Source organism: Mirounga leonina, unplaced genomic scaffold (genome assembly GCF_011800145.1).
Source record: "Mirounga leonina isolate KUSES-001 unplaced genomic scaffold, KU_Mleo_1.0 Mir_154, whole genome shotgun sequence".
NCBI lineage: Eukaryota > Metazoa > Chordata > Mammalia > Carnivora > Phocidae > Mirounga > Mirounga leonina.
Genome location: NW_023270389.1, coordinates 7918212 through 7933037, shown reverse-complemented (window position 1 = coordinate 7933037; position 14826 = coordinate 7918212).

Here is a 14826-nt window from a genome sequence, read left to right as displayed (position 1 = left end):
AAGGCTCTTCCTAGTCCATCTTTCTCGCACCCCCAGTGGGGCATCTACTTCCCAATTTCTGTCAAAATGGGTTTGTTTTTATCTGTTCTTGTCCTTCCTATAAATGGAATGATATAGAATGTATTCTTTTATTTCCAGATTTTTTGTCCTTTATATGACTTGTTTTAGAGATCCATCCATATTGTTTATTAGTTGTTTTTGTATTTCTGCAATTGTTTTTATATTTTTTCTGGAAAAAAATTCTTTGTCAGGTATACGTACTGCAAATATTTCCTCCCAGGCTGTGGCTTATTCATTTTCTTCATGGTTTATTTTGGCGAACAGAAATTTTAATTTCAATGAAATCTAATTTATCAGTGTTTCCTCTTATGGTGGTGTTTTTATGTCCTGAGAAACCTTTGCTCACCTATGATTCTGAACATATTCTTACAGATTTTTTGTCTAGAACTTTATCATTCTAACTTTTACACTTATATTTGTGTTTCATCTTGAACCAATGTTTATGCAGTGAGGTAGGGGTTGAGATTTATTTTTTTCCCTGGTGAAATTTATTTTTTCAGTACCATTCATTACAAAGATTTCTTTTCTCCATTGATTTATTTGGTGCTTCTAGCAGTCATATTTGTAATACACGATTTTTATATCTCTGACTTCAGACAATAGAACAAATTCATTCATTTTGCCAGTAATCCCTAAGCCTCTATTCTGAACCAGGCACTGCATTAGTCCCTGGAAACACAATGGACAACAACAGAGTCTTAGTCTCTACCCCCAGAGTGGATGAGTTAGCTAGCTGAAAATCTTGTCCCGAGGTAGCTCAGACCTAAGGATATCTGTAATTTCATGTAACTGGACATCTGAGGTCACGCTAACCTGGGCCAATTCATTCTGTGGCCCAATGGTGCCATTGAGTCTCAGATTTTTTCCATCTGTCTGTCCTGCTGTCCTCACTCAGGTTGGCTGCATCCTCAGGCTGGAAGGAGGGTGGTCACTGAAGTTCCAGGCATGACAATGGGACAGAATTATACCCAGAAGTAGAACATAACTCATTTTTACTTTTAGCACTCTTTTTGGAGTGAGGATGTTTCCCCAGAATCCTCTCAGTGGATTCTCACTCCTGTCTCTTTGAGAAGAACAGCGTCCCATCCCATTCCAGAGCCAAAAATGAGCCAGAGGAATGAGATTGTTCTTGGGCCAATCTGATGCCCTTCTGGACCTTGGTGGGGGGGTGGGGGGCTGCTGTTGCTGATGCACAGAACAGTTTGGAGAAGGGCTAGGTACCCGAAAAAAATGAGAGAATTATTAGTAAGCTGGTCAGGGAAAATGGATGTGGGGCAGGAAACCACTGGGATTCATGGTATGTTCTTTATGCAGAATTAGGGCAGATGGACATTATACATATATATAAACCAACAAAGAGGAAAGAAAATAATTAGATTGAGATGAGTATTAAAATGGAAATGAAACAAGGTCCCGTGATAGAGACTAAAGGGGGTGGGTGGGCCAGGAATTCCCATCTTAGGTAGAATGTGTGAGGCAGGCCTTATGGGAGCTACGCCTGAGGGAAATGAGGACCATGCTCAGATCTGGAGGAAGAATGTTTTTGTCAAAGGGGAGAGCAAGAGAGAGCAAAGTCCCCGAGAAGGAAAAGAACTGCAACAGACCCCTGTGTCAGTTTAGTGAATGAAGGGGAGGGGGACATAAGACACAGTTGGGGAAACAGGAAGGGCCATGTTATTCCAGGGCCTTGTAGGCCTGCTCGGACCTGGGGCCAGTTTGAGCACTTGCATTTTCTCTTCTGGGAATTTGGAACAGGGAATAGCAGAATCTCTTTCAGTTTGGAAGCGTCTCTGGGAAGGGAGGGATATTAAATGTGGAGCTGGAGTAGGGGCAGCGGGGGAACCTTCCTGGCCCAGGAATGAGAAGCAGAGAAAGTCCGTCTGCAAAGAGAAGGAGAAGAAGCAGATGTGCAGAAAGAAGCCGAGACAAGGGAGACAAAGAAAGAAAACCCTGATTGCTTTTGGCTTCTTTGTTCCAGTACCTTCCATGAGTCCCTGCTCTAATCCTTCCTTTAAATTGCATGAATGAGCCGGATTCATTTAGTCAATTCGCCTTTCTTGCCTAAGCTAACTTGAATTGGATTTTATTACTTACAACGAAAAAGCTGTTAATCGATACACGTATAATTTCTGTGAGTTTGACATTCTATGAAGCAAGTTAACTAAAATCAAGTCATCTATATGAGTCAGTCTCGGCTAAGAATCATTTTTCCAGGTTTGGTCTCTGGTTTTTTCTGTGGGAGAAGCTAAAATACTGGAAGGGTAAAAAAAAAAAACAAGAAAGGGAAGGAAAACCCCTTATGACCGCAACTAATTCCTTTCATATAAATATGTTTTTCATATGTCCATAAAAACTCTTCTGTTTACATTCTATTCTCTTATGCTTATTTTGCCCATATTTTTGAGATCTCATCACATTTTTTTCCCAGAGCACTTCTCTCCCATCATGACAAGTTATTAATAATTATCAGGGATTTAAGAACATGAAAGTTTAACCATTTCTACTGCTGGGACCAGACTAAACATTTCTTAAAAGAACCATAAATTTACTCTCATTCTTTGTTATTCTTTGCATCACATTAATGGGAGAGCTGGTTCTTTGGTCACACATGAAAACCCATACTTTTTCTCTCCCTATAGGGATAGCATCCATCTATACTCCTGAATTGGTTTTGTTAATTGTTTCCTTCTTTCCTCTGAGTCTTTTCTTTACCCTTTAAATAGTTGACATGTTGTGAGTTCCAACTTTCCTTGTACCCCCATCCAAATCCTCTGCGTCTTCTAAGGCCTAGTTCAGATTTCATCTGCTGGAAACCTTGGACTGTTCCAGCCTGAATAGATTTTTGCCTTTTCTGACATTGTCTTGTTTCTATAATCCAACCCACAGAGTTTAGAATGTAATCATTCCCCCCCCCCCCCCCTTTGAAAGTGTACGTATCTCCTGGCTCCTCAGTGAAGTTACACATTTTATTTTTTTATTTTTATTTTTTAAAGATTTACTTATTTTTATTTATTTGACAGAGAGAGACAGTGAGAGAGGGAACACAAGCAGGCAGAGTGGGAGAGGGAGAAGCAGGCTTCCCACTGAGCAGGGAGCCCGACGTGGGCCTCGATCCCAGGACCCTGGGATATGACCCGAGCCGAAGGCAGACGCTTAACGACTGAGCCACCCAGGCGCCCGAGGTTACACATTTTAGAGAATGAGTTTTGCATGCTATCCCAGTTACCATTAGGTTTTGCTTCATTAAACGATGAGGCCAAAGAAGTTGCTTAAACAGAATAGAGATTTATTATTTGCTGATGTAAAAGAAGTCTGGAGCTGGTCGTTTTGGGATGGGCTGGCAGTTCACTGTCATCAGAGACCCAGACATCTTGATTCCCTTTGCTCTACCACACTTCATGCCTGACTTCTCTCTTCCCTGTTGCTTTATTGTCCAAGACAGTTGCTACAATTCCAGCCATTGGGCCAACATTCCTGGCAGAAGGAAGGAAAAAGAGGAATGGACAAAATGGCTGCTCGAGAAGTCCCCCGCAGGGACTGTGTGGTTTTCCCATGACACTTGGCCCAGTGACCCGTGGACTGTAGGGAGAATTCCCTATGTGCCAAGGGCTGTGCCCAAAACTTTACAAACCCTCGGGTATATTTCACTCACTCACCATGTGAGATAAATATTAGTGTCCTTGTTTTATGCATTATTTATTTGAGGCTGGAAGAGCTACAGGCTCCATCACCAAGAGCTGGCAGAATTAGGACTCAAAACCAGGTTTCCCTGACTCCAAAGATGGCGAGACAGAGTGCTCAGTAGCTTTTCCAAACTAGGTTGGGAAAGGTGAGGAGGTGAGGAATAATGGTATGTACACTTTTAAGCTTACAAAACATGTGGGGAAGCAATAATTAGAGGGAATACTTTGTAAATGAAAGGGTGCTTAACTTAGGGATGGAAGACAGGGCATGACTCCTATCTCTGAGATCCATTCGAGCTGTGAGAGCTGGAGTAAATGATTTAACCTTTTTACTTATGTATGCATAGAATAGATTATGGGATTTTGGAAAGGTTTGCTCTAGGGTCAGATAAAGCACCAGCTTATCGACAACCACGAGGGGTAGGAGAACTATCCTCTGGGATGCCATATTGTGTTGATATACATGCCCCTGTAATGTGTGGAATAGTACCCCCCACCCCCCAATTCCTATACACCTGGAACCTGTGAGTGCGACCTCATTTGGAAATAGGGTCTTCGCAGATATAATCAACTTAAGATGAGCATAGTGGATTAGGGTGACCCCTTGATCCAATGACTGGTGTGTTCATAAGAAGGAAATTTGAACACAGAACACAGAGAGACATGGGGGAAAAGGCCATGTATGAAGGAGAGGAAGATTGGAGTGACACAGCTGTAAGCCAAGGAGCATTAAGAAGGCTGCTAACCACCAGAATCTAGGAAGAGGCAAGGAATGAATCCTCCCTAGAGTCTTCAGAGAATCCAGACTTCTAACCTCCAGAACTACTAGAGAATAAATTTCTGTTTCTTTAGGTCATCTGCCTTAGGATGATTTGTTACACCAGCCTTAGGAAACTAATATAGTCTCCCAATAGACTCAACAGCTGAGTCTGTGAACCAAAGGCTGAGAGTAGGATTGACTCTCTCGCCATCACCCCCTGTGACTCACTCCCTGTGACTCAATATTTTGCCTCCTGTCCCAGTAGTTTTGGTAGTGCCAGATTAGAAATCTTGGTTTCTGGGTTTGGGATGATGGTAGTTGGGTGGAGGTCCCACCAGGAGACATAGTAGTTCTACTAAATGGAAAACTACAATTGCAACGTGCTCATTTTGGGCAACTCATGTCAGAGTAGCAATAGGCAAAGAGAAGACCAATGATATTGATGGGATCATGGATCGCAATTATCAGGAGGAGTTAGGGTTGCTGAGACAAAGAGGTCAGAGGGGAGCATATCTAGAATTTGAAGGAATCACTGTGGCATCTCTCAGTGCTTCCATGCCCTGTGATAATGGTGAACAAGGAGCAATCACAATCATTACCTGGCAAGGGCAAGGCAGCTAAGTAATGGAGATCCTTTAAGGATGAAGTTCTGGCTTACCCCATCAGGAAAGCAGTCTAGATCAACTGAAGTGTTGGCCGGTGGTGAAGAAAATCTAGGATTGGTTGTGCTGGAGGGAGAAGATGAATACCAGTTAGTACGTTAGGACCTACTGTTTATTCCACTAACTCTCTTGTATTTTGTAGAGGCTATTCACTACCTTAAATAGGACTAAAAGGTCGGACCTAACAGAGAGCTAAGTGATAGAGGGGGTGGACTCTATTGGACACCTTTTGTTTGTCACTCAAATCCACTCAACCTCATTTCTTATTCCAGCCAATGATATAGAGCATTTTCCATGTAGGTTTTGATTAGCTTTGCATGGGTGACACCTGATGACACTTCTACTTGGACCAACACTGCATACCTCTTGCTTCCTTTCTCCAGGTTGTGCTGATGCCATAATATGGAAGAATTGTTGAAATATACTTGACATTTAGGCCCATGGGGCTACTCTTAATAGGGAGAAGGAGCCAATGGATAACTTTGCCATCCTTCCAAATCTATAGTGTATAGCTTTGAGGCTCCCTTGATAATACCTTTCAGAAAGTCCCGTGGGATTAAATATCAGACATCCATCTCTGTGGTCATTTTAAGGTGCTGTGTTGGCTTTTCCTCCTTCTGTTTCACCCTCCCTTAACTTACTTCCTCTCCAGAGCATTGCTTCCCAAATCAGTTACCTGTATGTCAGCCTTTTTCTCAGCTTCTGCATTTGAGGAAATACAAGCTATGTAAAAAAAAGATTGAATATTTATTCTGCTGGAGGCATAAGTATCTGACAACCTTTTGATGTTGCATTGCTCAGAATATTTATAGTTTAGCAGAGTAAAACATCTATGTTCAAAGGACTGACTCCTCGTATACGTTTTTCCGACATGTGTGGCCCCTTGATAAAGTTCTTCTGCATTGAGGGATCTCCCTTACACTTTTTAATCAAGGCCGGATCCTGAACGGATTTATTGAGTTTATTCTGCATTTTTAACCATTTATTCTTAGGCTTTTAGCATTCAGGTAATAATGAATCCTGATAACTTCTTTTTTTTTTATTTTTATTTTTTATTTTTTAAAGATTTTATTTATTTATTTGAGACAGAGAGAATGAGAGAGAGAGAGCACATGAGAGGGGGGAGGGTCAGAAGGAGAAGCAGGCTCCCCACCAAGCAGGGAGCCCGATGCGGGACTCGATCCCGGGACTCCAGGATCATGACCTGAGCCGAAGGCAGTCGCTTAACCAAGTGAGCCACCCAGGCGCCCAATCCTGATAATTTCTTGAGGAAGCCACAGCTTGAGGTAGAAATGTCAAAACCATACGAATGTTAGAATGCTCGATTGCCTTTCCTGGAAGGTTTCAGGAATACAAACTTATATTTGGCTCTCTGACCTCTGACTTAATCCCAACAGGATTTCACCTATGTTCAGTCATTTTAGGCCCTCATGGAAAAAACCCAAACTTGTTCTTGGGGTGGCTGCTGCTGTATCATTAGTCTTGTGTTTGTTTTGTACTGAACTTAAGACACGCCATTAGTTTGGTTCATACTGCTTTGCGAGCAAATCGACTATACTTTACCTGACTTGCTCCTATCTGTCCCCAGGGAGAAGCGCACCTATTTTAATAATCCATGAAATTCAGCGGGAGCAGGTTGATGTCCCAAAGGACACAGGAGTCGCCAGACAGGGAAGTTCCAGCTTGGTGGGTCAGGTTGTTTTTATGTAAAGACATCCCTTGGGGACTTTTAATAACTAGCCTGTGGGAGATGGAAGAAACCAGGTTGGAAAGGTTACAGGTCCCACGTTTGAGGGTGAGTGAAGAACTAGAAACATTTGCACTGTTCCCAGTTCATGTGATTCCCCCCCACCCCAGTGTTAGGTAGAGAAGATCTGCATGAGCCCAGGGCACATTACTATTCTCAGGTTCAAGTGAGAACATTGATGTACACAGGGGGCAATCACTTGCCTGGGGCCATTCAGCTAGCAGGTGGGAAGACAGAATATGGCCCGTATCCTCCAGTTGGTGCTCCTGCGCTCGTCACTGATACCTGGTCCTGAGCAGGCTTGCTGGCTGGGGAGTACACTCTTACCAACGTCTTCTCTTTCCTACCGATTTTGCACAGTTTTGATTCGTCTTTGTCGGTATTGTTTTTTATATTTTTAGGGCTTGTTTCTTCTCTCTTCTTATACCCACTTTTCAAAGCTTACCCCTTAGTGCCCCCTCTTTCATCAAGCGTACATCTCCACTCACGAATGGGGCAGGCTCTAGAGTTGGAGTCACATGGGGCTGCTGAGCAGTTAAAACATGTTGTTGCTAAGAATTGAGATGAGCTCTCAATGTAAGCTACATGCTGGATTTCAAAGGCTAACACAAACACAAACACTGTAGAGTATCTCCTGAATACATTTGTATTGATTTCCTGTAGAAATGACAATATTTTGGATGTTGGGTTAAGTTTAATTTAACCTGTTTCATATTACTTTTTAAAATATGGGGGCATCTGGGTGGCTCAGTTGGTGAGGCGTCTGCCTTTGGCTCAGGTCATGATCTCAGGGTCCTAGGATTGAACCCCATGTCGGGGGGGGGGGCTGGTGGGGGAGGGTCCCTGCTCAGCGGGGAATCTGCTTCTGCTTCTCCCTCTCCCTCTGCCCCTCCCCCCCGCTTGTGCTCACTTGCTCGCTCTCTCTCAAATAAATAAATACAATCTTAAAAAAATATGACCACCAGAAAATTTTAAATTACATATGACTCATATTTGTGGCTCAGGTTATATTATATTTGGTAGTGCTGCTCAATAGCTTGTTAATGAGGAGAGAGGAGACAAAGGCCAGTTAGTGGAGCCCTTGAGTCCAGAAAGCCGAATCACTGGATGTCAGAACCCGTGTGGACTCCAGTCTGCATCGCACAGCGTTTAAGACCTCCCCTAGCCTGTGAGCTTCCTGAGGGCAGAATCAGAACCTGCTTCATTCACAAGTGTATCCATTGGTATCTTGATCCACGCCTGGCCTAAGTAGGGACTCAGGAATCTGGAGCGGTGCTTTTTGGAAGAAATGCCAGGACAGGGTCACCCGTGTTTAACAAGAAACAGAGTGACGGTTTCAGAAAGGGTGGGGGCACCATTTTCCTCTTGGTTCACTCTGTCTTTGCGATGTATGAGGGCTCTAGCTTCAACGTTCACGATCTCATTTCTCATTTCTCCCTGCATACTTCTCTTCCTGCAGCTAGGATTCTTGGTCGAAGGTACCCCCCAGTTTTTGATGATAGTGTTGGATGCCCCAGTTACCAGCTCCTCAAAATGTGCAACTAATCTCATTCCTCCTTTGTTCATTCACCCACTCGCATGTTTCTTCTTTAATAAATATTTATTTAGTGCCTATTTTCCACATAGTGCAGTATTAATTATTGTGCATAGATTAAGAAAAAAAAAAGTCAGAAGTTTATGGTACGGTCCTATCCTTTTCTGTACAAGGGCAGACTCACCGTTTTCCCCAGCATGACTTTCAAAATCCTTTCTCATTTTGTGAATTTACCCTGTACCTACCTGTCTTGCCTTTATTTGCCCATCCTGTGCTTATTCCTGGAAAAGCCTACCATCTTATGGCTATTTTGAGCACTCAACCCAAATCCCACTTTTCTGTTGAAGCTTTATCTTGTCCTTTAGCTTTGTCTTGGCCCAACATTTTCTTCTTGTGGCTTGGGAGTTAGGGTAAAAGAACCCTAAGCCATGTTACTCTGGCCACCATTTCAGGTAAAATGAGTGGGGAGATTGGGGCAAGGGGTCAGTATATGGCTTCAGCGGACTGCCTGGTGGAAACAGGCATTCTCTTCTATGCTTGCCTTATTTTAGCTATTGCTCGGACCTATTTTGATTCTCCTCTGCTCAGTCTATCCTGCTGATAAGCACATTGAAAGAATTCTTTATCTCCCCCAAGATTTTGTTTACTTTTAGGATTTCCATTTGACTATTTTCAAAAAGTTTCTAGCCCTCAGCTGAAATTCCACCTCTGTTCATATAACTTTTCCCACCAGATCCTTGAACATATTTAGCACAGATATATTAAAGTCCACGTTGATAATTCCAACATCTGGGCAATTTCTGGGTCTGGTTCTATTGACCATTCCCTTTCTTGGCAACTGGCCACATCTTCTTGTTTCTTCACATGTCTACTGATGTGTGATTAAATGCCAGAAATTACATGTAAAAGAAACATTGAAACTAGAGTAAATAATGTTTAACCTAGAAAAGGCCGTGCCCCTTTGTCAGACCATGGGCGGGTCGGGTGGGAGTGGAGTCAGTCCAGTCTGTGGTTGACCAGCGTCTGTGCTCTGTGGTTCCTTGATTTGATTTTTCTCACCGCAGGCAGCAAATGGTTTGAAGCTGGGAAGAATCTTTCCTTTTGCAGGGATCTGAGTCACTCAAGGGGTTTGCCTCGGTTCTCCTGCCCTGCCCTCAGCACATTTGTGCCTCTGAGTGGGGATGTGGAAATGTCTCCCAGAACTCTGGTCTCTCTTCTAATCAGGGGTGGCACCTCCCTCATATTCGATGTAAGGACCAGCATTTCCAGAAGATTGTTCTGCTCTTAGATTTCAGAAGGCTCTCCATGCCCTCCTGCTTTCCCAGCTGGAGCAGCTGGGGCCTTGAATTCAACAGAAGATGGGGGTTCCCGGAATGTTTTCTCTACATTCGAGAGTGCCAGAAAACAATTTTTAATGTTCCCGGGCTCTGTGCTGAGCACTTTACATACATGTATCTCGTTTTATCATTGTAATAGCAGGATTCTTATAGCCACGGTGCAGAGAAAGAAACTAAGACTCAGGAAGGGTGAGTTCATTCAGTGGTTCAAAAAGTGCTTTTGAGCGGGCGCCTGGGTGGCTCAGTCAGTTAAGCGTCTGCCTTCGGCTCAGGTCATGATCCCAGGGTCCTGGGATCGAGCCCCGCATCGGGCTCCCTGCTCAGCAGGAGACCTGTTTCTCCCTCTCCCACTCCTCTTGCTTGTGTTCCTTCTCTCGCTGTGTCTCTCTCTGTCAAATAAATAAATAAAATCTTAAAAAAAAAGTGAATTTGAGCGCTTACTGGGGTATTTTCAATGTGAAGATGCCCATTTAAATATTTCTGAAATTGTGACATATTTCACAATAGATCCAAACGTTTAATGCCTGTCATTAGCTTTTTCCCACCAGAAGACTGTTACTAAATATTATCCAAACTTTAGCTTGGGGAAAGAGAGAGCATGGTGCAAAGGCCTCATGGAGACTTCTGAGCCCCATGGAGACTGCAGACCAGTAATTACAGCTGGAGAAGAAAGCACGAAAGAGAATCAAACCCACATACGTTCTGTCTTGACAGGAAGCGAGGAAGCCCCCTGGTTGCAGTCTCCCAGCTCCCTCCCTGCATCGACTGCCTATCAATAGCTCCTGGCTCAATGCTGAGTGCTGACATACTGAGGAACCCAAACATTCATTCATTCATTGAACTCATTTTTTTGTCTTTTATCTAGCTTCAATGCCTTCAGTTACTGAAGATTTCTGCTCTTTTTTTGTTGCTTCGCCATGTCCCTAACTTAGCTTTCCTAACCTGGGGACACATTCCTCACCCTGGGTGCTGATTACGGTCAATTTTTTGGTTCAGCCGTGGCCAGACGCCCTGCTCCCTCTCTGGTAGGTGACTGAGTGTGACTCCGTCAGCACCTACTCTACCACGAAGTGCTTTTATTCTTTGATTTTGGCTCATTGACCGTTTCATCCTTGTGGAGCCACTCAGCTCTAATCAGGCTTCTCTTTGGGTGTGTGGTTCGTACCGGAAGGCTTGGCTTGGGCCCTGGCTTCATGGAGGTTTGCCCAGCCAGCTTTTGGAGGCAAGTGCCAGCCTCGTTGCATCTGATCTGTGCACATGGCCATGATCCACCCTTTTGCGTGTTCTCGGTATCTGTGCTTCTCCTACCAAACAGGTTAGGAACCATAAAGTCACAGAAAAGCTACCAACTGCGCAAGTACTCCCAGGCGCTGCCTCCTCCTGCAAATGCAGAGACTTTAATCCACAGAGAAGTGGCAGCAGGCTTTTTCTTGGAATTCTCGAGGAGAGAAAGTAGGAGGTTATTTTGTGTATGCCAGGAATATAGCACCCCCAGCTCTCACCTGACTTCTGCTATTGTTTCCTCCTCCTGCTTTGACTTTTTGCTGTGTTCTGCTTCCTTTATCACCTGTGATATCTGATGAGGACCCTTCACAGCTGTGGTGCCTTCTGCCATCAAAGATGGACCGTATCCGTGACACGTTGACTTCCAGAATGCCCAAAGCACCACGGTTAAGCCCAGTGATATTTCTGACATTAATGAGGGGATGGTGCCCTTGATAGGTGTCCATTCAAGTAGGAGAAAAATTCTTCCTGTCTTCATGTTTTAAAACAAATTACATGACAAGGTGACAAAATAGTGCTGTCTTGTGGTGCTATATAACGCAGCGAGGTTTTGATGAAGGAAGTTGCACTTTTGGCCCTCTTTCCATAGAACTCGGATGTGATTTCAGAAGGCCCCAAGCCAAAGGACAAATTAGGTGACAGGCATCGTTGAGCCCCAGATCATGCTCCCCTAGGGATAGATGGGCATCATGATTGGCTCAAGCTTGTTTGCCTTACTGTCTCCTTCAGGGAAAGTCTTTCCCAATTGATATTTTGGTGGAAAGTGGGGGGTTAATGCACACAACGTTTTATTCTTTTTTTTTTTTTTTAAAGATTTTATTTATTTGACAGAGAGAGACACAGCGAGAGAGGGAACACAAACAGGGGGAGTAGGAGAGGGAGAAGCAGGCTTCCCACGGAGCAGGGAGCCCAATGCGGGGCTCGATCGCAGGACCCTGGAATCATGACCTGAGCCAAAGGCAGACGCTTAAGGACTGAGCCTCCCAGGTGCCCCGCACACAACGTTTATGTTCTTACAAACATCCGATCCTATAGACAGGCCTCAATACGACCGAATTCCAGAGTGAACACAGTTTAGACTCCTGTCTGCCTTCCTCACTGCATCTTTATGACTCTGTAAAGTGGTCACAAGTTAATTAATCCTTTTGTCCTCAAGTTTTTCCTTTTATCAAATGAGATAAAGATACATATAACCTCTTCACGAAGGAATGTGAAAAATTTTAAAGTAGCCCCAGGGATTTGTAGCTGTAGCTGCTTCTTTGTGTCACACAGGCTGCTTTATGGAGTTCTTAGAAACTTTGGCTTTGTATCAGATGATCAGTTTTCATACCTGGTGAATTTTACATACTTAGAATTCATTAGTATCACATTTGCTGTGTCTGTAGTTTGTCTTTATTTGTGCTATTTTCAGAAGTAAACCATCTCCATCCCTCTAGCATCTAGTAATGAGTTGCTTGCAAAAAAAAAGTGACTTTTTTGTGATACATCTTTTAAAAAATCAATTGAGATGACTGGGATATAGATTAAAAGGATAAAATCAGAGTTAATGTATTATGAGGCTGATATTTTCAACATTAAATGTAAAAAAGTAACAGACGGTTTGTCAGCCCAAGTAGTATGAATAAATTGAGATCAGTTTAATGATTATTGGATCAGAAATCTTTGAAGGATGTGTTAACCATATGTATATATGGGGAGAGAGAAGGAGGTAGAGAATGGCTAAGGGTATATGGCCTGGTTTATAAAACAGCATTGGTGCATGCCCCATGGAATACAATGTACCCATTAAACTTTACTAGAGGATAGTCATAATGAAATCTGGCATTTTTATTCTTAGGCAGTATAGATTCAATAACCACCATTTTGCAAAAAAAAAAAAAAAATACACTAATGGTTCTATTAAAAATAATGACTGTGCTTGTTAAGTGCCCATTGATTACTTAAAAACTCACACTCATTTAAGCTGTTAAGAATAATTAATAGAAGAATCATTTCAGAGTTCAATTTCCCAATTACAAAGTTTACTTCTACATTTACTGTAAAAGAGATGGTATTGTCACAAAACACAAAGCTGTCATTTCCCGCATTTCAGCTAATTCCTTCCTTCAGACCCCTCCTGAGGATGCTGCCACTCCCTCCCTCACCTTTCCAGAACTGTGTTGGCGGCTCACACGCCAAGACTGTGTTAAGTCCTGTTAGACCCTGAAGGCATGACTGGAAAACGTGGTCCTGCTCTACGCTTGTGAAGCCTTGCTTCTTGAACTGGGATTAATTTTGGAAAGAATTGTGTTTAGCTTCTGCCCAAATGTGGTCTGCTCTGACAGAGTCTACATTTGTTGTTTGGGGGACCATCCACCATGTCTGATGGATTCACTCACAGACACCGAGCGTTTCAGAGAAGGAATACAAATGGAGGCACATAGGGGGCCCTAATAAACAATTTGCTCAGAGTCCATTTCCACTAAGAGGCCAAATAGCCTGCATCTGTTGTGGCTCCTTTTTCTGGGGTGACCTCAATGCCTAATGCCCCAAAGAGTCCATTTGGCTGCCCCGTGCTGTATTGCTGATTTGAAAAAGTGTGGGGATCAAAATACCTTTGTGCTGGTTTTGCTACTATAGATTCTAGATTCCCCAAGCAGGCTTCATTTTGCTGTTCTAAAGTCAAGAGGGAATTCTCCTCCTTCTACCAGTCTCTAAATGCAGCCAGGGACACCTATGTGAGAGCTCTCCCCATGCTTCTCTTGCAGGGTGTTGGCAGTGCCCCCCTCCCACCAAGAATCTGTGGATGAGGCACGTGGGTCGGCCCTTTAATATCCAGGACACACATTGTGGATGAAATTAGCAATCTGTGGCAATAAACCTAAAGATGGTGAGAAAAAAATGTGATGGTAACTTGTAGGGCACCCAAAAGCTCTCATCGAGTGTACTGGGTTTCACCCAAGGGAGACGGGGCTGAATGGAATTGTAATTTGGTAAGGGAATGCTTGGTCATTTTACTGCACCCAATCTGGAAAAGCTAAAAGAGAGCAAGCTAACTTCAAGCAGAAGACACAGAATCCCAGAGAACCAGAATTCATTAGCATTTACCTAGGACTGTCCAAAGGGGCAAAACACAGACCATGGGAGAGGCCAACTTTCTCATCACTGGGGAGGCATTCTCTGATGTAGCAGAGAAAGGATTCATTAGCTGTGTGGCTGGCTCTCCACCTTGCATTTGGCAGCTCTTTTGTCTGAAACCAGGGGAACTATGGAAATACGACATCTACACGTGGAAACCAGTTTATGTTTTAATTTTTTTTAAAGATTTTATTTATTTATTTGAAGAGAGAGACACAGCGAGAGAGGGAACACAAGCAGGGGGAGTGGCAGAGGGAGAAGCAGGCTTCCCGCCTAGCAGGGAGCCCGATGTGGGGCTTGATCCCAGGACCCTGGGATCATGACCTGAGCCGAAGGCAGACGCTTAACGACTGAGCCACCCAGGCGCCCCTGTTTTAATTTTTTTAAAAACAGGCTGTGATGTGATACAGACCTTCCCATTGCATTGAAATAGTGAAGAACAACCATAAAAATCGACCCACTTTATAAATGGATAAGCCCCCAAATATTTTGCCAATAATTCTATTCTTTGGACCATGGTAAAACTGTCTAAGGGTTATATTCTTGTCCACGAAGTTACATATTTAGAAGAGAATATTTAAAAAATATATGGTATTTCTGGGCTCCTGGGTGGCTCAGTTGGTTAAGCGACTGCCTTCGGCT